This window comes from Chiloscyllium plagiosum, unplaced genomic scaffold (assembly GCF_037043375.1).
Source record: "Chiloscyllium plagiosum isolate Xiang-an unplaced genomic scaffold, Cpla_swu_hap1 HiC_scaffold_31, whole genome shotgun sequence".
Lineage (NCBI taxonomy): Eukaryota > Metazoa > Chordata > Chondrichthyes > Orectolobiformes > Hemiscylliidae > Chiloscyllium > Chiloscyllium plagiosum.
Window position 1 is genome coordinate 54,257,497 of NW_028270169.1, and position 22,897 is coordinate 54,280,393.

General features: G+C 45.7%; 1 protein-coding gene across 1 annotated transcript in view; it reads right to left on the bottom strand.

Moving 5' to 3' along the window:
• LOC122564163 (protein spinster homolog 3-like) overlaps positions 1-22,897 on the bottom strand; it is a 255,278-nt gene that overhangs the window by 18,760 nt on the left and 213,621 nt on the right. The gene's annotated exons all lie outside the window — the stretch shown is intronic.

Below are 22,897 nucleotides of genomic sequence, written 5' to 3' on the forward strand. Positions count from 1 at the left end.
AGGGGGTCAGTTAAAAAAAGGCACCCTCTGTGTGTATGTCACAGTTCACTGCTAAATCAACCTCCCCGTACCAAACTCTGGCCCTGGTCACTTGGCCCCCGCTACAGCAGTGGAGGTAGTGGAGGTGGAGGCTGTAGTTTGGATGCAAAACAATCAGGCTGCTTTGTTCTAAATGGTTTTGAGCTTTTTGAGTGCAGCTGGAGCTGCCTTTATTCAGATAAGTAGGGCGTATTCTCTCACACTCCTGACCTGTAGATGGTGGATGGTCTTCGGGGAATTGGGAGCAATGGGGAACAACTGCACTTTTGACTTTATGATGAAGGGAAGGTTACTGTTGAAGCAGCTCAAGATGGTTGGGCTATGGACATCACCCTAAGGAACTCCTGCAAGGATGTCATGGAGCTGAGATGACTGATCTCCAACAATCACATCTTCCTATGGACCAGGTATGACTCCAACTGGAGGAGAGATTTCCCTCCTAATTCCCACTGACACCAGCTTTGGTAGGACTCTTTAAATACCACATTCAGAGAAACGCTGTCGAGACATCAAAGACTGTTGCTCTCATGTCACATCTGGAATTTGGCTCTTTTGTCCATGTTTGAACCAAGGCTGTATTGAGGTTTGGGGCCACCTGTGGATCACTTAGTACACTTTCGCCTCTGAGTCCCACTCAAGACAAAATCTAGGCTAACACTCGCCTGCAAGACTGAGGGAATGTTGTACTGTTGAGGGCTTCTCTTCAGATGTGCTCTGGTGGATATAAAAGATCCCAAAGCATTATTCTGCAGGAGGGTCATGCAAGGCATGTTGGCGAATATCAACCCTTGACCAGTAGCACAAGCAGATTACACAGTCAACTTCACATTGCTGTTAGTGGGAGCTTGCTGTGTGCAAATTGGTCACATCACAACAGTGGCTACATTACAGAAGTACTTAGAGCATAAGCACTAGGAGCAGGAGTAGGCCATCTGCCTCATCGGGCCTGCTCCACCATTCAGTATGATCATGGCTGATCTTTTCATGGACTCAGATCCACTTACCCGCCCTCTCACCATTACCCATACTTCCTTTACTGTTCAAAAATCTATCGATCTTTGCCTTGGAAACATTGAACGAGGTAGCCTCAACTGTTTCAGGGAATTCCACAGATTCATAACCCTTTGGAAGAAGTAGTTAGTTCCTCCTCAGCTCAGTCCTAAATCTGGTCATCCTTATTTTGAGGCGATGTTCCCCTAATTGTAGTTTCATCTGCCAGTGGAAACAATCTCCCTACTTCAATTGTATTTTTTCCCATCATAATTTTATATGTTTCAATAGGATCCCCACTCCATCTTCTAAATTCCAATGAATATAGTCCCAGTCCACTCAAATTCTTCTCACAAGTCATCCCTCCCAATTCTGGAATAAACCTAGTGAATCTCCTCTGCACATTCTCCAGTGGCTTGTTGATTGCAAAGTTATGGGATGTGAAAGGAGCTATATAAATGTAGATTTTCTTAGAGGCTTTGGGAGGATGAAGAAAGTGATGAGGAGATTGGAGACATTTGAACAGAGTGGAGAAGTGAGACTGTTTCCTCACAGCAGAGATGGCGAACAGGAGATTTGATAGAGGCATTTAAAACCAGGAAGTGTTTGGATTGAGAGAAAATGCACTCAATGCCTAAAGGGCTGATAAGTGGGGACCTAGAATGAAGGTGATTAGCAAACAAGTCAGCAGTGAATTGAGGAAAAACTCTTTGATGCAGCAGTGGTTGGGATTTGGAACGTACTGTTTAATAGATATCGATCCAATAGTAACTTTCTAACAGAATTGGTTAAAGTGCAGTAAGAAGTGTGGGAAACTGAGGCCATCTGGGCCACTCTTCAAAGGATCCTGCACAGCCTTGATGGACCAAATGGCCTCATTCTGTGTCAGGCTTTGCAATCAGCCACTTGCTTACAGTGGACAGGATAGAGGCAGCCAGCGGCAGTCATGAAAGACTCAGTGGGGGGGGGGGGATATAGGGAGAAGAGAGGGATGGAGCTGGGAGAGAAGAAAGTCGAGCTGGGGTGACCGCCGATCCCAGTAACCAGTACTTCTGCTACGTTTTTGCATGCTTTTGCTCGATCTGGAGTAGTGGGGGGGCGAATGGGGGGGGGGGGTTTAGCTCCAATTGTATTGTGTTTGCTTTAACAATCTCATTGTCAGTCCCCCCCCCCCCCTTCCCCATCCCAGATCCATTTGCAGGTTGTGTCCTGGTCAGGTTTCACAGAGTTTACATTCACTACTCCTTCGGTTTGGTCTGTGTTTCATTTCAAAAAAAAAATCTCATCACCGTGTATAAAAATACTGGAAGCGTTACAAAGTGCTAAGCGCGTGGAAACCTGACTGTCGGCATTAAGTTAATTGTCACCTTCTGATGATGCACTGGTTTAGACAAGCTGGATTAAACAGCCCTACAGTGCACAGCAGTGGCACCACGCAGAGAGGTTGTTTTGAATGCAATTTCACATCCAAGTCAGCCATTCCTAGGGGCTTATTAGTGTAATTCTTCCCTCTCATCTCTGCAACAAGGACCGGTTAAAAATAACAATTTTTTTGCCCTCAAGTGCAGTGAATCACACCACCATTCCACTCAATGGCCTAACTCTTTCCAAATCACTGTCACTCTGAGTCTGTAGTTGGCAGACTCAATCCATGAGCTAATTGTACAGTCTGGTTTTACTGAGGCACCTCACTGACAGGGGTCAAGGCAAGGTTCTGAGGGAGCTTGATACGGCAGGTGCTGAGGGTTTCTGTTGGTCGGGGAATCTAGGACAAAGGATCGGTGGAATTCTCTATCCCAGAGAGTTTTGGATGTCCCATCGCTAAGTACATGTCAGGCTCCGACAGACACAGCTTTGGTCTCTTGTGGAACATAAGAAAGGATGAGTCAAGACTAAGAGTAGGCCATTTGACCCCTTGAGTCTTCTTCACCATTCAATAGGATCATGACTGGTCTAACTACAACCTCCAATCCACATTCCCGCATACTCCCAAAGATCTTTCACCCCCTTGTTTACCAAGAACCTAATTTACCTCCACCTTAAAAATATTCAAAAGGCTTTGCTTCCACATTTTTAGAAAAAGAGTTACAAAGATTCTCAATCTTCAGAGCAACAATTTCACCTTTTCTGTCATAAATGAGCGACGCCCAATTTTTAAACAGTGATCCCTTGCTCTAGACTCTCCCACAAGAGGAAACATCCTCTCCACATCCACCCGGTCATGTCCCCTCAGGACCTTATCTGTTCCACTTCCTACTTTTCTTGACTACAGAGGACACAAGTCAGAGTGTGGTGCTGGGAAAGTGCAGCCAATCAGGCGGCATCAGAGAAGCAGGAGAATTGACGTTTCGAGCATAAGCCCTTCATCAGGAATGAGGTTTGTGGCCCCAAGAGGGGAGCTGAGAGATAAATGGGAGGAGGTGGGGCTGGAGGGGAAGGGAGGTGGGAATGCGATAGGTAGATGAAGGTGGGGGGGGGGAAGGAGATAGGTTGGAGAGGAGGATGGACCGGACAGATGGGAAGGAAGATGGACAGGTAGGACAATGCAAGAGGAAATGAGGAAACTGGTGAAATCCATATTGATCCTCTGTGGTTGGAAGGTCCCAAGGCGGAAGATGAGGCATTCTTCCTCCAGGCGTCAGGTGGTTAGAGTTTGGCAGTGGAGGAGGGCAAGGACTTGCATGTTCTTGGTGGAGCAGGAGGGGGAGTTAAAGTGTTGGGCCACCGGGTAGTGGGGTTGTTTAGTGCATATGTCCCAGAGACAACTGAAACATTCCGCAAGTTGGCGTCCTGACAAACAAGCCTAGTTTGTCCAATCTTTCTTCATCAGACAACCTGCTCATTCCAGGTATTAATCTAGTAAGCTTTCTCTAAACTGCTTTCAATGCACTTACAGCATTCCTTATGTCAGGTAATCAAAGTTGTATACAATACTCCAGACGTGGTCTCACCAATGTCCTGTTTAACTGAAGCATAACCTCCCTACTCTTAAACTCAGTTCCCCTCACAACAGACTAGACATTCTGTTAGCTTTCCTGATTACTTGTTGTACCTCCATACTAACCTTCTGTAATTCATACATTCGGACACCCAGATCTCTCTGCCTCTCAAAACTCTGCAACCTTAATGACATAGCGAGGAAAAGGGATGAGGACCTGAAAAGTGAATATAGGGCAGCACGAGCAGAGTAGTAATTTCAGGATTGCTACCGGTACCACAGGCTAGTGAGGCTAGAAGCAGAGAGCGAGAGCAGCTGAACATGTGGCTACAGAGCTGGTCTAGGAGGGAGGGCTTCAGATATGTGGATTACTGGGATACCTTCTGGGGAAGGGGGGACCTGCACAAGGAGGATGGGTTGCACCTGAACAGGAGGGGCACCAATATCCTGGGTTGAAGGTTTGCTAGAGCTCTTTGGGAGGGTTTGACAGGGAGATGGGAACCGGAGCTACAGATCAGAGGATGGAGTAGCTGGTGAACAGGCAGATACAGCGTGCGGACAGTCTGTGAGGAAAGATAGATAGTTATAGGGCAAAGTTGCAGTCAGTGTGATGAGTTGAAGTGTGTCTATTGTAACACGAGAAGTGTCAGGAATAAGGGTGATGAACTCCGGCCATGGATCAGTACTTGGAGCTACGATGTTGTCGTCATTATGGAGACTTGGATATCACAGGGGTAGGACTGGTTGTTAGATGTTCTGGGGTTTAGATGTTTCAAAAGGAATGGGAGGAGAAAGGTGGGTGAGTGGCATTGTTAATCAGTGATAGTATCACACCTGTAGAAAGGGAGGGCGTTGAGGAGGGTTTGTCCACAGAGTCAGCATGGGTGGAAGTCAGGAACAGCAAAGGAGCAGTCACTTTTTTGGGAGTTTTCTACAGACCCCCCCCCCCCCCCCCCCCCGCCCCCCAATAACAACAGAGACACAGAGGAGCAGATTGGGAGACAGATTTTGGAAAGGTGCAGAAGTAACAGGGTTGTTGTTATGGGTGACATCAACTTCTCTAAGATTGATTGGAACTTCCTTAGTGCAAATAGTTTGGATGGAGCAGACTTTGTCAGATGTGTCCAGGAAGGATTCCTCACACAATATGTAGATTGTCAAAACGTGTGGTGCTGGAAAAGGACAGCCACTCAGGCAGCATCTGAGGAGCAGAAGAATCGATGTTTCGGGCATAAGCTCTTCATCAGGAATGTGGTGGAAGGGTAGGCCGAGAGAAGATGGCTTGGAAGGCAATAGCTAGAAGAAGGTGGAAGGTGGTGGTGATAGATCAGACCAGTGGGTGGAACGGATAGGTGGGAAGGAAGATCGACAGGTTGGACAGTTCAAGAGGGCGGTGCCAAGTTGGAAGGTTGGATCTGAGATAAGTTAGGGGGAGGGGAGGTGAGGAAACTATTGAAGTCGATGTTGATGCTGTGTGGTTGGAGGGTCCCAAGGTGGAAGATGATGCGTTCCTCCTCCAGGCATCAGGTGGCTTGGATTTGGCAGTGGAGGAGGCCCATGACTTGCGTGTCTTTGGCGGAATGGGAGGGGGAATTGAAGTGATTGGCGGCACCGCGGTGGGTTTGTTGGGTGTGTGTGTCCCGGAGATGTTTCTGAAACATTCCACAAGTTGGCATCCTGTCTCTCCAATGTAGAGGAGACTACATCTGGGGCAATGGACACAGTAGATGAGGTGTTTAGATGTGCAGGAAAGTCTCTGCCAGACCTGGAAAGTTCCTTTGGGGCCTTGGATGGAGGTGAGGGGGAGGTGTGGGTGCAGGTTTTACAGCTCTTATCGTGGCAATGGGAAGGTGCTGGGATCTACCTATCGCATTCCTAGCTACCTTCCCCCCAGCCCCACCCTCCTCCCATTTATCTCTCAGCCCTCTTGGCCACCTCACATTCCTGATGAAGAGCATATGCCAGAAACATCTATTCTCCTGCTCCTCAGATGCAGCCTGACCGGCTGTGCTTTTCCAGTGCCACACTTTTTGACTCTGATCTCCAACATCTGCAGTCCTCACTTTCTCCTCAATATGTAGGTAGGCCAACTAGAGGGGAAGCCATATTGGATTTGGTGCTTGGCTCCAAACTAGGTCAGGTGTCAGATCTCTTGGTGGGAGAGCATTTCGGTGATAGTGTCACAACTCCCTGACCTTTACTGTAATCTTGGAGAGGGATCGGAGCAGACGGTATGGGAAAGTATTTAATTGGCAGAGGGGGAATTACAATGCTATTAGGCGGGAACTGTGGAGCACATATTCTCAGAAATACACAACAGAAAACTGGAGGTTGTTTAGGGAGCACTTGCTGTGAGTGCTGGATAGGTTTGTCCCACTGAGTGGTGGTAGGGTGAAGGAACCTTGGGTGATAAAGGATATGGAACATCTAGTCAAGAGGAAGAAGGAAGTTTACTTAAGGTTGAGGAAGCAAGGATCAGACAGGGCTCTAGAGGGTTACAAGGTAGCAAGGAAGGAACTGAAGAATGGACCTAGGAGAGCTAGAAGGAGGCATGAAAAAGCCTTGGTGGGTATAAGTAAGGAAAACTCCAAGATGTTCTACACTTATGTGAGAAACAAGAAGATGGCCAGAGTGAGGGTAGGGCCGATGAGGGAGAACGGAGGGAACTTGTGCCTGGAGTCGCAGGAGGTCCTCAATTAACACTTTGCTTTAGTATTCTCTACTGAGAGGGACCTTGTTCTTTGTGAGGACAGCATAAAACAGGCTCTAACAGGTTGACGTTAAGAAAGAGGATATGCTGGAAATTTTGAAAAACATGAGAATAGATAAGTTCCTTGGGCCAGATGGGATATACCCAAGGTTACTACAGGAAGCAAAGGAAGAGATTGCTGCGCTTTTGAATTCTTTGAGGATGTGACAAACATGTTGATGAAGGTAGAGCAGTGGATGTAGCATACATGGATTTTAGAAAAACATTTGATAAGGTTCCCCATGGTGGGCTCATTCAGAAAGTAAGGAGGCATGGGATACAGGGAAACCTGGCTGTCTGGATACAGAATTGACTGGTCCATTGAAGACTTGGATGAAGAAGTGGAAGGGTGGGTTAGTAAGTTTGCCGATGACAGGAAGGTTGGTGGAGTTGTGGATAGTGTGGAGGGCTGTTGTAGGTTGCAACTGGACATTGACAGGATGCAGAGCTGGGCTGATAAGTGGCAGATGGAAAAGTGTGAAGTGATTCACTTTGGAAGGTTGAAATTGAATGCAGAGTACAGAGTTAAAGGCAGGATTCTTGGCAGTGTTGAGTTTAAGAGCCGCAAGGTTATGCTGTAGCTCTATGAAGCCTGGTTAGACCACACTTGGAATACTGTTTTCAGTCCTAGTCACCACATTCTAGAAAGGATGTGGAAACTTTAGAGAGGGTGCAGAGGAGATTTACCAGGATGCTGCTTGGACTGGAGGGCATGTCGTTTGAAGAAAGGTTGAGGGAGTTAGGGCTTTTCCCATTGGAATGAAGAAGGAAGAGAGGTGACTTGATAGAGGTGTACAAGATGTTGAGAGGCATAGCTAGAGTGAATAGCCAGAGACATTTCCCTAGGGTGGAAATGGCTATCACAGGGGGGCATAATTTTAAGGTGGTTTGAGGAAGGTTTAGGGGAGATGTCAGAGGTCAGTTCTTTACACAGAGAGTGGTGGGTGTGTGGAACGCACTGCCAGCAGTAGTAGTAAAGTCAGATACATTTAGGACATTAAAGCGACTCTTGGATAAGTACATGGAAAATAGTAAAATGAAGGGTACGTAGGTTCGTTTGACCTTAGATAAAGATAAAAGATTGGCACAACATTGAAGGCCAAAGGGCCTGTAGTGTGCTGTGCTGTTCTATGTTCTCCCTCCATTTAGGTAATCTTCTTCCTGCCAAAATGGACTATTTCTCTTTTCGCACATTACACACCATCCTTTGTGCACTCACAGATGAGCGAAGATGATTTGGGGTGCCAGGGGTGTCAGTTAGCTGGACAGCTGGTTTGCAATACGGAGTGACACCAACAATGTGGGTTCAGGTCTTGCACTGGCTGTAGTTATTACGAAGGACCCTCCTCAACCTCTCCTCTCACCTTAGGTATGGTGACCCTCAGGTTAAACCACCACCAGTCGTCTCTCTGTAATGAGAGAGCGGGACTATGGTGCCTTTATATACTTTCACACTCACTGAACCTATTAATATCTCCTTGTGGTGTCTTTATGTCCTGTTCACAACTTATTTCACTACCCATCTTTGTGCGATCAATAAATCTGGCAACTATACCTTCTAACCCTTATCTAAGTAATTTATACAGGCTATAAACAGTACCAATCTTGCCAACCTATCCTCTGCTGCTAGACAATCTTCTCTCCAGGCCCTACCCCATGAGCTTATGGTTTCCACGACAATCTATGATACTGGCATCTTACCAAATGCCTTCTGGGAGCAGTTGGACAGGTGGAGTTCAAGCCCAAAATCAACGGTGGTCAGATTGAATGATGGAATAGGCTAAACAGTTGACACCTGCTCCTATTTCTGGTGTTTTTGTCACAGGTTCGATTCTGAATCTGCACTGAGTTAGCTATTCATGACTGTAATAGGGAATGGCAGTAGTAGGGGCTGGTAGATTAGTTAGTGCCCCTGTGGTGCCGGCAGAAACCCATAGCATCTGGGGTGTCTGTCCAGAAGGATCAGTCTCTGCTCAGAGTGCTATCCTGCCTATTGGTTCAATCAGGTCATTCTTCCTCACTGTTAAAGGTATTGCATTTATGTAGCCTCTTTCATGACCGTAGGATCGCAACAAAGTGCTTAACAACCAAACATAGTCACAATGAAAGGGTGGCAGCCAATTCGCTCCCAGGAAGCTCTCACAGTGTAATAATGTCCGGAACTTGTTTCAGATGTTGTTTGGGAGATGAACACTGAGCAAGACAAGGGCTGGGTTCACAGCTCTTCACCTTGCACATCCACCCTGAGAGGTTAGACAGGGTGTCGGTTTAAAGACAGCATCACTGACAAGTCTGTCATGACTGTACAACCCAGAGTTTAGTGCCGGAGTCTATGGGAACCCACAATTCTCTGACTCAGACGTGGCACTATTACCCACAGAACCACAGCTGACACAGATGTTTATGTTTCTCGTTGATGTTTACATTTGCCAGCCTGTAAGAAACTGCCTTGCCTTGGGCATATTTCCATAATGAAAGACATTCTTCCATGGACAGGTCATTAGACTCAAAGCTCTTCCAGGAAGGGTGCTGCACTGCCTTTAGACATACTCCTATCTTACCTTCACATGTGGACATCGCTACTATAGAGTCATAGAGATGTACAGCACGGAAACAGACCCTTCGGTCCAATCTGTCCATGCCGACCAGATATCCTAACTCAATCTAGTCCCACCTGCCAGCATTCAGCCCACATCCCTCCAAACCCTTCCTAATCATAAACCCATCCAGATGCCTTTTAAATGTTGCAATTGTACCAGCCTCCACCACTTCCTCTGGCAGTTCATTCCATACACGTACTACCCTCTGCGTGAAAAAGTTGTCCCTTAGGTCTCTTTTGTATCTTTCCCCCTCACCCTAAACCTATACCCTCTAGTTCTGGACTCCCCCACCCCAGGGAAAAGACTTTGTCTACTTTTCCTATCCATGCCCCTCATGATATTATAAACCTCTATAAGGACACCCCTCAGTCTCTGACGCTCCAGGGAAAACAGCCCCAGCCTATTCAACCTCTCCCTATAGTTCAAATCCTCCAACCCTGGCAACATCCTTGTAAATTTTTTCTGAACCCTTTCAAGTTTCACATCTTTCCGATAGGAAGGTGACCAGAATGGCATACAATATTCCAAAAGTGGCCTAACCAATGTCCTGTACAGCCGCAACATGACCTCCCAACACCTGTACTCAATACTCTGACAAATAAAGGAAAGTATACCAAACGCCTTCTTCACTATCCTAACTACCTGCGACTGCACTTTCAAGGAGCTATGAGCCTGCATTCCCAAGGTCTCTTTGTTCAGCAACACTCCCGAGGACCTTACCATTACCAGGTCAAGTTTTTTTTTGCCCACCCTAATTACCCCTGAACTGAATTGGTTCTTGAACCTTTCCAGCAGGTGGGAAAGAGTCATCCACATTACTGGGGGTCTAGAATCATGCGTAGGCCAGACCAGGTGAGGACAGTAGATCTCCTTCTCTGAAGGACAAGTCACGACAGATTTCTGGTTATCATTACTAAGCCTAGTTCACAATTCCAGGTTTTATTAAATAAGTTTAAATTCTGCCAGCTGCCACTATAGGATTTGAACTTGCATTGCCACAATATTAACCTGGGGCATAGAGATTACTCATTGATTACCGCCACTTCCCTCAGTGTTCTAACCTACCAAGAAATTTCCCCTTCCAGGGTTGAAAAGATAGAGCTGAGGTACAGAGTGTTTCAGGAATTCTGGTGTTAGGTGCTATCCTGTCATCCCACTTGGCAGCTAGGCCTCAGGGGTAAGGCTGGATTTGTTCTAATGCCCCACATTTGAATGGCCACTTGGGCTCAAATTTAGAAAGGCAAGAAGCCAGAATGGTCACAAGTCCCATCCTGCCACAAGTTGCAAAGGAATGAGGGAGCAAAGCAAAGAAACGAGTGAGACTGGTCCTCCTGTCTAATAGAAGCGGACAGCATCGGAGATGGTTAACACGGTGTGACATGACAAAGCTGGCTGTTTCTCAACTCATGGAATGGTTACTATACGGAATAAGGCTGTTTGGTCCATTGTGTCTGTGTCAACATTGTGAAAGCAGGTCAGCTAGCCCCAATCTTTGCCTGCTCTTCAATACCTGCAATGCATTTCTCTTCAGACAATCAGTCAAATCTGTCTTGAAAGGCACAGTCACATCTGTCTCCACCACATGTCCTGTCCATGTTTTCCAGATCTGAACCACTCGCAACCTAAAACAAAATGTCTTCATCTCATAGAGTCATAGAGATGTACAGCACAGAAAAAGACCCTTTGGTCCAACTCATCCATGCCGATCAGCATTTGGCCCATATCCCTCTAAACCCTTCCCGTTTATATACCCATCCAAGCCTTTTAAATGTTGTAATTGTACCAGTCTCCACCACTTTCTCTGGCAACTCATTCCGTGGCTCATGTGAAAAAGTTGCCCCTGGGGTTCCTTTTATATCTTTCCCCTCTCACCCTAAACCTGTGCCCTCTATTTCTGGGCTACCCCAACCCAGAAAAAAATCATTGTCTATTTACCCTATCCATGCCCCTCATGGCTTTATAAACCTCTATAAGGTCACCCCTCAGCCTCCGACGCTCCAGGGAAAACAGCACCAGCCTCTTCAGTCTCTCCCTGTAGATCAAACCCTCCAACCCTGGCAACATTCTTGTAAATTTTTTTCTGAACCTTTTCAAATTTCACAACATCCTTCACAACATGCACACAATATTCCAAAAGTGGCCGCAACATGACCTCCCAACTCCTGTACTCAATACTCTGACCAATAAAGGAAAGCATACCAAACGCCTTCTTCACTATTCTATCTACCTGCGACTCCACTTTCAAGAAGCTATGAACCTGCACTCCAAGGTCTCTTTGTTCAGCAAGACTCCCCAGAACCTTCCCATTAAGTGTACAAGTCCTGCTCTGATTTGCTTTTCCAAAATGCAGCACCTCGCATTTATCTAAACTCCATCTGCCACTTCTCAACACATTGGTCCATCTGATCAAGATCCCGTTGTACTCTGAGGTAATCTACTCTGCTGTGCATGACACCTCCAATTTGGGGTTCATCTGCAAATTTACCTCTTATGTTCACAACCAAATCATTTATATAAATGATGAAAAGTAGTGGACCCAGCACTGATCCTTGTGGCACTCCACTGGCCACAGGCTTCCAGTCTGAAAGACAACCCTCCACCACCACCCTCTGTCTTCTACCTTTCAGCCAGTTCTGTATCCAAATGGCTAGCTCTCCCTGTATTCCATGAGATCTAACCTTGCTAACCAGTCTACCATGAGGAATCTTGTTGAACGTCTTACTAAAGTCCAAATAGATCACGTCTACCGCTCTGCCCTCATTAATCTTCTTTGTTACTTCTTCAAAAACTCAATCAAGTTCCTGAGACATGATTTCCCATGCACAAAGCCATGTTGACTATCCCTAATCAGTCCTCACCTTTCCAAATACATGTACATCCTGTCCCTCAGGATTCCCTCCAACAACTTGCCCACCACCGACATCAGGCTCACTGGTCTATGGTTCCCTGGCTTGTCTTTACCACCCTTCTTAAACAGTGGCACCACGTTAGCCAACCTCCATTCTTCTGGCACCTCACCCTGTGACTATCGATGACACAAATATCTCAGCAAGAGGCCCAGTAATCACTTCTCTAGCTTGTCACAGAGTTCGAAGGTATGCCTGATCAGGTCCTGGAGATTTATCCACCTTTATGCATTTTAAGACATCCAGCACCTCCTCCTCTGTAATATAGACATTTTTCAAGACGTCACCATTACTTCCCTACATTCTATATAGAACATAGAAGAATACAGCGCAGTACAGGCCCTTTGGCCCTCGATGTTGCGCCGATCCAAGCCCACCTAACCTATACTAACCCACTATCCTCCATATACCTATCCAATGCCCGCTTAAATGCCCATAAAGAGGGAGAGTCCACCACTGCTACTGGCAGGGCATTCCATGAACTTACGACTCGCTGAGTGAAGAACCTACCCCTAACTTCAGTCCTATATCTACCCCCCCTTAATTTAAAGCTATGCCCCCTTGTAATACCCGACTCCATACCCGGGAAAAGGTTCACACTGTCAACCCTATCTAACCCCCTAATCATCTTGTACACCTCAATCAAGTCACCCCTAAACCTTCTTTTCTCTAATGAAAACAGCCCCAAGTGTCTCAGTCTTTCCTCATACGATCTTCCTTCCATACCAGGCAACATCCTGGTAAACCTCCTCTGCACCCGTTCCAGTGCCTCCACATCCTTCCTATAGTATGGCGACCAAAACTGCACACAATATTCCAGATGCGGCCGCACCAGAGTCTTATACAACTGCATCATGACCTCAGGACTCCGGAACTCAATTCCTCTACCAATAAAAGCCAGTATGCCATATGCCTTCCTCACTGCACTATTTACCTGGGTGGCAACTTTCAGAGATCTGTGTACATGGACACCAAGATCCCTCTGCTCATCCACACTACCAAGTATCCGACCATTAGCCCAGTACCCCATCTTTTTGTTATTCTTCCCAAAGTGAATCACCTCACACTTAACTACATTGAATTCCATTTGCCACCTTTCTGCCCAGCTCTGCAGCTTCTCTATATCCTGCTGTAACCTGCCACATCCTTCCTCACTGTCAACAACTCCTCCGACTTTCGTATCATCCGCAAACTTGCTCACCCAACCTTCTAACCCCTCTTCCAGGTCATTTATAAAAATGACAAACAGCAATGGTCCCAAAACAGATCCTTGCGGAACACCGCTAGTGACGGCACTCCATGAAGAAACTTTGCCATCAACTACTACCCTCTGTCTTCTTCCATCCAGCCAATTCCTAATCCAAACCTCCAACTCACCCTCAATGCCATATCTCCGTATTTTCTGCAGTAGCCTACCATGGGGAACCTTATCAAACGCCTTACTAAAATCCATATATACCACATCTACCGCTTTCCCCTCATCAACCTCCTTCGTCACCTTCTCAAAGAATTCAATAAGGTTTGTGAGGCACGACCTGCCCTTCACAAAACCATGCTGACTATCCTTGATCACATTATTCCTATCCAGATGTGCATAAATCCTATCCCTTACAATTCTCTCTAAGACTTTGCCCACAACAGAAGTGAGACTCACCGGCCTATAGTTACTAGGGTTATCCCTACTCCCCTTTTTGAACAAGGGAACCACGTTTGCTATCCTCCAGTCTTCTGGCACTACTCCAGTCGACAAAGAGGACATAAAAATCAAGGCCAATGGCTCTGCAATCTCCTCCCTTGCTTCCCAGAGAATCTTAGGATAAATGCCATCAGGCCCAGGGGACTTATCTATTTTCACCTTTTCCAGGATTTCCAACACCTCTTCTCTACATACCTCAAAGCCATCCATTCTACTTATTTGTGACTCAGTATTCACATCGACGACAATGCCCTGTTCCTGAGTAAATACTGAAGAAAAGTATTCATTCAGTGTCTCCCAAATCTCTTCCGCCTCCACACACAACTTCCCACTACTATCCTTGACTGGACCTATTCCTACCCTAGTCATTCTTTTATTCCTAACATACCTATAGAAAGCCTTAGGGTTTTTCCTAATCCTACCGACTAAGGACCTTTCATGTCCCCTCCTTGCTGCTCTTAGCTCTCTCTTCAGGTCCTTCCTGGCTACCCTATAACTCTCAATCGCCCCAATTGAACCTTCACGTCTCATCTTGAGATAGGCCGCCCTCTTCCATTTAACAAGGGATTCCAATTCCTTATTTAACCATGGCTCCCTCGCACGACCCTTTCCTCCCTGCCTGACAGGTACATAATTATCAAGGACACTCAATAGTTGCTCCTTGAACAAGCTCCACATATCATTTACACTCTTGCCTTGGAGTCTACTTTTCCAAGCCACACATCCTAAGTCATGCCTCACCGCATCATAATTTCCCTGACCCCAGCTATAACTCTTGCCCTGTAGTACACACTTATCCCTCTCCATCACGAGAGTAAAAATCACCGAATTATGGTCACTGTCCCCAAAGTGCTCACCTACCTCTAATTCTAACACCTGGCCTGGTTCGTTACCCAGAACCAAATCCAGTATGGCCTCACCTCTTGTTGGCCTGTCTACATATTGTGTCAGGAAACTCTCCTGCACACATTGAACAAACACTGACCCATCTAACGAACTTGAGCTATAGCTTTCCCAATCAATATCAGGAAAGTTAAAGTCCCCCATAACAACCACCCTATTACTGTCACTCATCTCCTGAATCACCTTCCCTATCCTTTCTTCAATGATTCTAGGACTTTTAGGAGGCCTGTAAAAGACTCCTAACAGGGTGACCTCACCTTTCCTATTCCTAACCTCAGCCCAAACTACCTCAGATGGCAAGTCCTCATCCATCGTCCTTTCCACCACTGTAATACTATCTTTGACAAGCAATGCCACACCTCCCCCTCTTTTACCCCCACCTCTGACCCTACTAAAACATTTAAATCCTGGAACCTGCAACAGCCAATCCTGTCCCTGTTCTAGCCATGTCTCCGTAATAGCCACAACATCGAAGTCCCAGGTACCAACCCACGCTGCAAGTTCACCTACCTTATTTCGTATACTTCTTGCATTGAAGTATACACACTTCAAGCCATATCTTCCATATCCTTCTCCACAGTAAATACTGATGCAATATACTTGTTTAGTATCTCCCCCATCTCCTGCAGTTCCATACATAGGCTGCCTTGCTGATCTCTGACGGGCCCTATTCTCTCCCTAGTTACCCTTTGGACATTAACGTATTTGTAAAAACCCTTTGGATTCTCTTTAACCCTATTTCCAAAGCTATCTCATGTCCTCATTTTGCCCTCATGATTTCCCTCTTAAGTATACTTCTATTGCCTTTATACTCTTCTAAGGATTCACTCGATCTATCCTGTCTATACCTGACATATTCTTCCTTCTTTATCTTAACCAAACCCTCAATTTCTTTAGTCATCCAGCATTCCTTACACCTACCAGCCTTTTCTTTCACCCTAACAGGCATATACTGTTGCTGAACTCTCGTTATCACATGAAGGCTTCCCATTTTCCAGTCGTCCCTTTACCTGCGAATATCCACACCCAATCAACTTTTGAAAGTCCTTGCCTAATACTGTCAAAATTGGCCTTTCTCCAATGTAGAACTTCAACTTTTAGATCTGGTCTATCCTTTTCCATCACTATTTTAAAACTAATAGAATTATGTTCGCTAGCGCCAAAGTGCTCCCCCACTGACACCTCAGTCACTGCCCTGCCTTATTTCCCAAGAGTAGGTCAAGTTTTGCACCTTATCTAGTAGGTACATCCACATATTGAATCACAAAATTTCCTTGTACACACTTAGCAGATTCCTTTATCTAAACACTTAACACTACGGCAGTCCCAGTCTATGTTTGGAAAGTTAAAATCCCCTACCACAGCCACCCTATTATTCTTACAAATAACTGAGATCCCCTTCCAAACTTATTTCTCAATTTTCCTCTGACTGTTAGAGGATGTATAATACAATCCCAATAAGGTGAACATCCCTTTCTTATTTCTCAGTTCCACTCAAATAACTTCCCTGGATGTATTTCTGGGAATACCCTCCCTCAGCACAGCTGTAATGCTATCCCTTATCAACAACGGCACTTCCCCCTCCTCTCTTGCCACCCTTTCTATCCTTCCTGTAGCATTTGCATCCTGGAACATTAAGCTGCCAGTCCTGCCCATCCCTGAGCCATGTTTCTGTAATTGCTAGAATATCCCAGTCCCATGTTCCTAACCATGCCCTGAGTTCATCTGCCGTCCCTGTTAGGCCCCTTGCATTGAAATAAATGCAGTTTAATTTATCAGTCCGACCTTATTCTCTGCTCTGTTCCTGTCTGTCCTGACTGTTTGACTTATTCCTTTTCTTAACTGTACCAGTCTCAGATTGATCTCTTTCCTCACTATCTCCCTGGGTCCCCCCCTCCACCTTACTAGTTTAAATCCTCCCAAGCAGCTCTACCAAATCTCCCTGCCAGTATATTAGTCACCTTCCAATTTAGATGCAATCTGTCCTTCTCGTATAAGTCACTTCTACCCCAAAAGAGATTCTAATGATCCGAAAATGTGAACTCGATGGGTGGCACGGTGGCTCAGTGGTTAGCACTGCTGCCTCACAGCACCAGGGTCCCGGGTTCAATTCCAGCCTCGGGTGACTGTCTGTGTGGAGTTTGCACATTCTCCCCGTGTCTGCGTGGGTTTCCTCCGGGTGCTCCGGTTTCCTCCCACAGTCCAAAGATATGCAGGTCAGGTAAATTGGCCATGTTAAATTGCCCGTAGTGTTAGGTGCATGAGTCAGAGGGAAGTGGATCTGGGTGGGTTACTCTTCAGAGGGTCGGTGTGGATTTGTTGGGCCGAAGGGCCTGTTTCCACACTGTCGGGAATCTAATCTAATCTTCTCCTTTGTACCAGCTCCTCAGTCACGCTTTCATCTGCTCTATCCTCCTATTCCTACCCTCACTAGCCTGTAACACCAGGAGTAATCCAGGTAGTATTACTAATCCAGTCCATTCTCTGGCCACATGTCCGGACATCATGTAAGAATACCACATCTCCCTTGCCTTCCTTCAAGCATAGCTTAGCGGCTGATATTCAGAGATAAAACTGAGAACGATCCAGATCATCAAAGTGGACTTTATGAGGGAGGTGATCAAAACCATGAGCAGAGAACATGAATGTAAAGGTTTAATAAAGAATGCCTGAGGCCTAGCCTGTGTGTGAATGACAATCCATAATTCAACACCAGTGGATATGGAGCTGGTTTCTGCTACTACAGGCAGTTCAGGCTTGATCCTTCACAAAGTTCTTGATAAATATCACACAGGAAATGGGACTACTGGCCAGAAGTGGATACTCCATGGAGCACAGGCACAAGGCTGGGTAGGGAGAGAGTTCGGAGATAGTGAGGACTGCAGATGCAGGAGAAGTTAGAGTCGGTAAAGTGGGGTGCTAGAAAAAGCACAGCATGTCAGGCAGCATCTGAGGAGCAAGAGAGTCAATGTTTCAGGCTTAACCCTTCATCGGAACTGGGGGGGGGGGGAAGAAGATAAATGGGAGTGTGGGGCTGGCGGGGAGGGTAGTTGGGATGGCAATAGGTAGGCGAAGGTAGGAGGTGATTGTGACAGGTCGATGGGGAGGGTGGAGCGGGTAGGTGGGAAGGACGATGGACAGGTAGAACAGGTCAAGAGGGTGGTGCCGAGTCAGAGAGTTGGATCTGGGATGAGGTGGGGGGAGGGGAGATTTGGAAACTGGTGAAATCGATGTTGAGGCCGTGTGATTGTTGGCTTCCGAAGCAGAAGATGAGGTGTTTGTCAGCACATATCCTGGGCTCAGCCACTGCGTCTCCCCATAAGATCAGTCCTGAGGAAATTTCTGCTCAATCCAAGGATGTGGGCCCCACTAGTAATGTTGCCACTTATCTCTTCACCCAGTTTGTTCATGATATGTTGATTACATTGTTAAGATTAATGGCAGAAATGTTATTTAAGTCAGTACTTAGTGCATTTACAAAGAGAGACTGTCTTGGTGGTTGAACACCTGTGTAGTGCTGTATTCTGCCACCAAGCCTATTATCAAGAAAAGTATTAGTGTCAATTTCATGCTTCTGGCTTGAGATGGGTATAAAATATTTCCCTTGAATGGCCCAGCTGTTTAGGCCATTTCAAAGGGCAGTTAGGTACTGAGCTCATCATAGTTTGACTGAAGTCATGTACAGGCCAGACCAGGTTAGGATGGGAGATTTCCCAACTTAAAGGGCATCATGGAACCAGCTGGGTCTGTACAATAGCTTCATGGTCACTTTCACCCAATTTCAGCTTTGGATTTCCAGATATTAAAACAGAGAATGCTGGGAAAAACTCAGCAGTATGGGCATGAGAAAGGAGTAGGGCCTCTGTTCAAAACCTCAGCCTAAAAATGGCTCGTCAACCAGTGTAGCTCTGAAATGTACTACTGCGTTTTGGGATGACGTCTCAGGATTGGTAGAACCTGGTGAGTGTTCCTGGCTGACATTCCCACAGGCAAAGGCAACCCATCACCCTTTACTTTCCAATGACAGTGCCAGTTACTGCAAAGCCCACAGGTCCTGCCAGCAGGAGGTGACCAGTTGGATCATCAAAATAGGCAGGCAATATTCGGGTCCTAGCCACCTCTGCCAACATGGGTTGAGCGTCCCTGGTGTGTATGTTACCTGGCAGACTAGCAAAGTTGAACTCTACTTACAATCCACTGAACCCGCAACACAGTCACCATCGGTTGGAGGTCAGACCATAAGACATAGAAGCAAAACCAGGCCATTCAGCCCATGCCTGATGAAGGGCTTTTGCCTGAAATGTCAATTTTCCTGCTCCTCGGATGCTGCCTGACCTGCTGTGCTTTTCCAGCACCACTCTAACCTAGATTCTGATCTTCAGCAGCTGCAATCCTCACTTTTGCCATTCAGCCCATTGAGTCTGCTCTGCCATTCGATGAGATCATGGCTGACCTAATAATCCTCAACGCCACCTTCCTGCCTCTATCTCCCATAACCCTTGATACCCTCATAAACAGAATTTGTAATCAATCGCGGCCTTCAATATGCTGAACAGCCCAGCCTCGATAACCCTCCATGCTAAAGAATGCCATTGATATACTCCCCTCAGATAAGAACCTCCTGCTCACCTCTGACTTTAGTGTGTGACTCCCTACTCTGAGATGTGTGCTCTGGGTCCCAAACTCTTGCATAAGGGAAAACAACCTCTCTGCATCTTCCCTGGTAAATCTTGTGCATTTCAATAAGGTCACCTTTCACTCTTCTAAACGTCAATGTTTACAGACCAATCTACTCAATCTCTCCTTGTGAGACAGTCCCTCCGTACCCACTGAATGTGGTTGTGTGAATCTCTTCCATTTCAGTCTCACAACTACATAATTTTCCTGCCATTGGAAGTGATTTAACAATGTCAAGGAGACAGTAATGGGCCAATTCACCGATTAGAGACAAAATGTTCTTTACCGTCAAGTATTCACATTCTGCGGCAAGTGTGAGTGTTTAATTGATGCCAGTATTCCAAATAATTGAATGTGGGAACATGATGCATTGCCATCTGTACTCTCTGTGCCCAGTCGATCAATGTAATTAAACTGATTTCTCTCTAGGTAAAAACAAGGATTCTCTGTCCAATCTGCAAAGCCTTCGGATGCTTGTCTGAAACATGACAGAGGAAGATGCAGCCAAGGGCTGATCATGTGCTAAGCAATTATTAACCAGGGATTTTTAAAGCTGTTAAATCAGTGCACAACACCAGATTAACAGGTACTGAGCTTGTAGCAATTAATAAAGATGAGCTCAATTGCTAATGGAGAGTTCAGATCACAGGAGATACCGGCAAAGGTACCATTAAACAATGAACATGCATGATAAATTGCTGTAGCCAATGCAGGTTCATCTCAACGCTCTGTCGGATTAGTTTTGAAAGAATTGGAAGGCTGATCAAAGTGCCTTTGGCACTTACAGAAGTGAGAGATGCTTGTGCATGAGGTGGTCACTCTACAGTATTGATCTGGATGTTCCCAGCATAGGGATTCCACGGGTTAGATCCAGGTTCAAATCCAGCTGCAGTGTGACGTGCACAGAGAGATAGTGGTGTCAATTTCCTTGCAATAGCAGGCACAAAGGGAAGGTGATGACCTACTGGTATTATTACGTGACTGTTAATCCAAAGACCCAGGTAATATTCTGGGGATCTGGGTTTGAATCATGCCACAACAGATCCAATTAAAAAAAAACAAAATTTCGAATTTGTAATCTAAAGATGACCACTGTTGGGAAAAACCCATATGGTTCACTAAGGGTTCACCCCTTTAGGGAAGGAAACTGCCATGCTAAATTGTCTGTATTGTTCAGGGATGTACAGGCTAGTTGGGTTAGCATTGTGAAATGTGGGGTTGTGGGGGGAAGGGTTTGGGTCTGACTCAGATGCTCTTTGGAGGGTCAAAGTGGACTCAGTGGGCCAAATGGCCTACTTCCATGCCATGCAATGAAACCTGGACCACAGCAATACCATCACACCATGTGCATCCTTAGGGTCACTCCCCCCCCCCCCCCCCCCCCCCACCCCAACCCCTACCACCCACACTGTCTGGTTCACTAATATCCTTTAGGGAAGGAAACTGCCATCCTTACCTGCTCTGATCTGCATGTGACTCCAGACCAACAGCAATGTGGCTGACTCATAACTGCTCTCTGGCCAATTAGGGATGGGCACTAAATACTGGCCTAGTCAGTGACACCCAGAGCTCCTTGAATAAATGTAAAACAAAAATTGAGTGACCTTTCTAGAAATAGTCATTTAAGCTTTTCTGGAGAGAGAGGAACACTAAAGTACATTATTTTGTGTACGGTGTATGTAACTCCATAGATATTGCATTGATTATATATAATAGAGCTGGTAAAAGACCACATCTTTTTACTTTTTGGACTAAGGACAGAAAATTGAGAAAAAGCGAACATTGCTTTAAAAACGGGGAGAATGTACAAAGATTTATTTACAGCTTTGGAAGAAGAAATGAAGCTAACCAATGCATGCATGTTATTGTTCCCAGGCAAAGCAATACTACTTCTGCAGCATGGTGGCTCACAGCACCAGGGTACCAGGTTCGATTCCAGCCTCGGGAAAATGTCTGTGTAGAGTTTGCTATGTTCTCCCCTTATCTGTGTGGGTTTCCTTCCACAATCCAAAGATGTGCAGGTCAGGTGAATTGTCCATGCTAAATTGCCCCATAGTGTTAGGTCAATTAGCCAGAGGGAAATGGGTCTGGGTGTGTTACTCTTCGGAGGGTCGGTGTGGACTGGTTGGGCCGAAGGGCCTGTTTCCACACTGTAGGGAATCTAATCTAATCTAATCTCTGTTCAGCACAACTCTGCCTAGAAGCAGTTTTTGATTGGCTCTTTCAGCCCCAGCAATTTGCATGATCAACAGCTTTCTCTCTCTCTTGCTCTGAAAAAATTACTTTCCCAATTCTGTTGAAAGACCAGGAAAAATGACATTGGAAAATGCTGAACGAAAAAAATTCCAATAACCAAAAGGAAATGATCCAACCAAGCAATCAGGAAACTAAAGATGTATCGTCATTGTGCAGATAACATTGAGGCATCATTGACGAACGACAGTGGATTGTGAAACCACGTTTTGTGATTTTGGACTGTTTTATACAGACCTGTGTCCCTCTATCTATATTTTATTCACCTACACTCATAATATTTGTCTATTTTTCTTTGTGTGGCTGTGCGCGTGCATCAGGGGGAGGAATTTCAAAGCTGGTAGAGTTTAAGATACTCAAATTAAAAATCCTCTTCTTGTTACGAGTGTTCCAAATAAGTAGTTACTTTTGATTGCTACTGAAAGAACCTGATGTGTTTTGCTTTTATCCTGGACAGCAGTCAGTCAGAGGCAGATTGGAAATTTTGGTAGTTTCATTAAACCTTCACATTTGTCATGAATCTGGGAAGAGTGAGGCTTAATTTCAAGTGCACTATCCCAGTGGGTTGTAACAAGCTTTTTCATTATACAGCAAAGTATAATACATATACACCAAAATTAGTATATTCTAAGCACATTTCATCTGTTAGTAAATTAGAACCAATCTCTTTCTTTTCCATTGGTAGTGGGTCAGTAACCAAAGGACAGATTTAAGATAATTGGCAAGAAAAAATCAGAGGGGAGAGGATGCGCAGATTAGGTGGACTGGCTGTGCTAAATTACCATAGTGTACAGGGATGTATGGGCTAGGTGCATTAGTCAGGGGTAAATGTAGAGCGACAGGGATGTGCATCTGGGTGGCTTAACTCTTCGGAGAGTCAGTGTGGACTTATTGGGCCAAAGGGCCTGTTTCCATACTGTAGGGATTCTAAAAATAATTCTAAACTTGTGATATGGAACGCATTATCTGAAAGAGTGGTGGAAAAATGAAATCAGATAAATACTCAAAATGTTTAAATAAAAAAAGAACTGTTTAGAGGGTTTGAGCAATAGGGAGAGGCTAAGTAGGCCGGGGCTATTTTTCCTAGAGTGTTGGAGGCTGAGGGGTGACCTTATAGAGGTTTATAAACTCATGATGAGCCAAGGA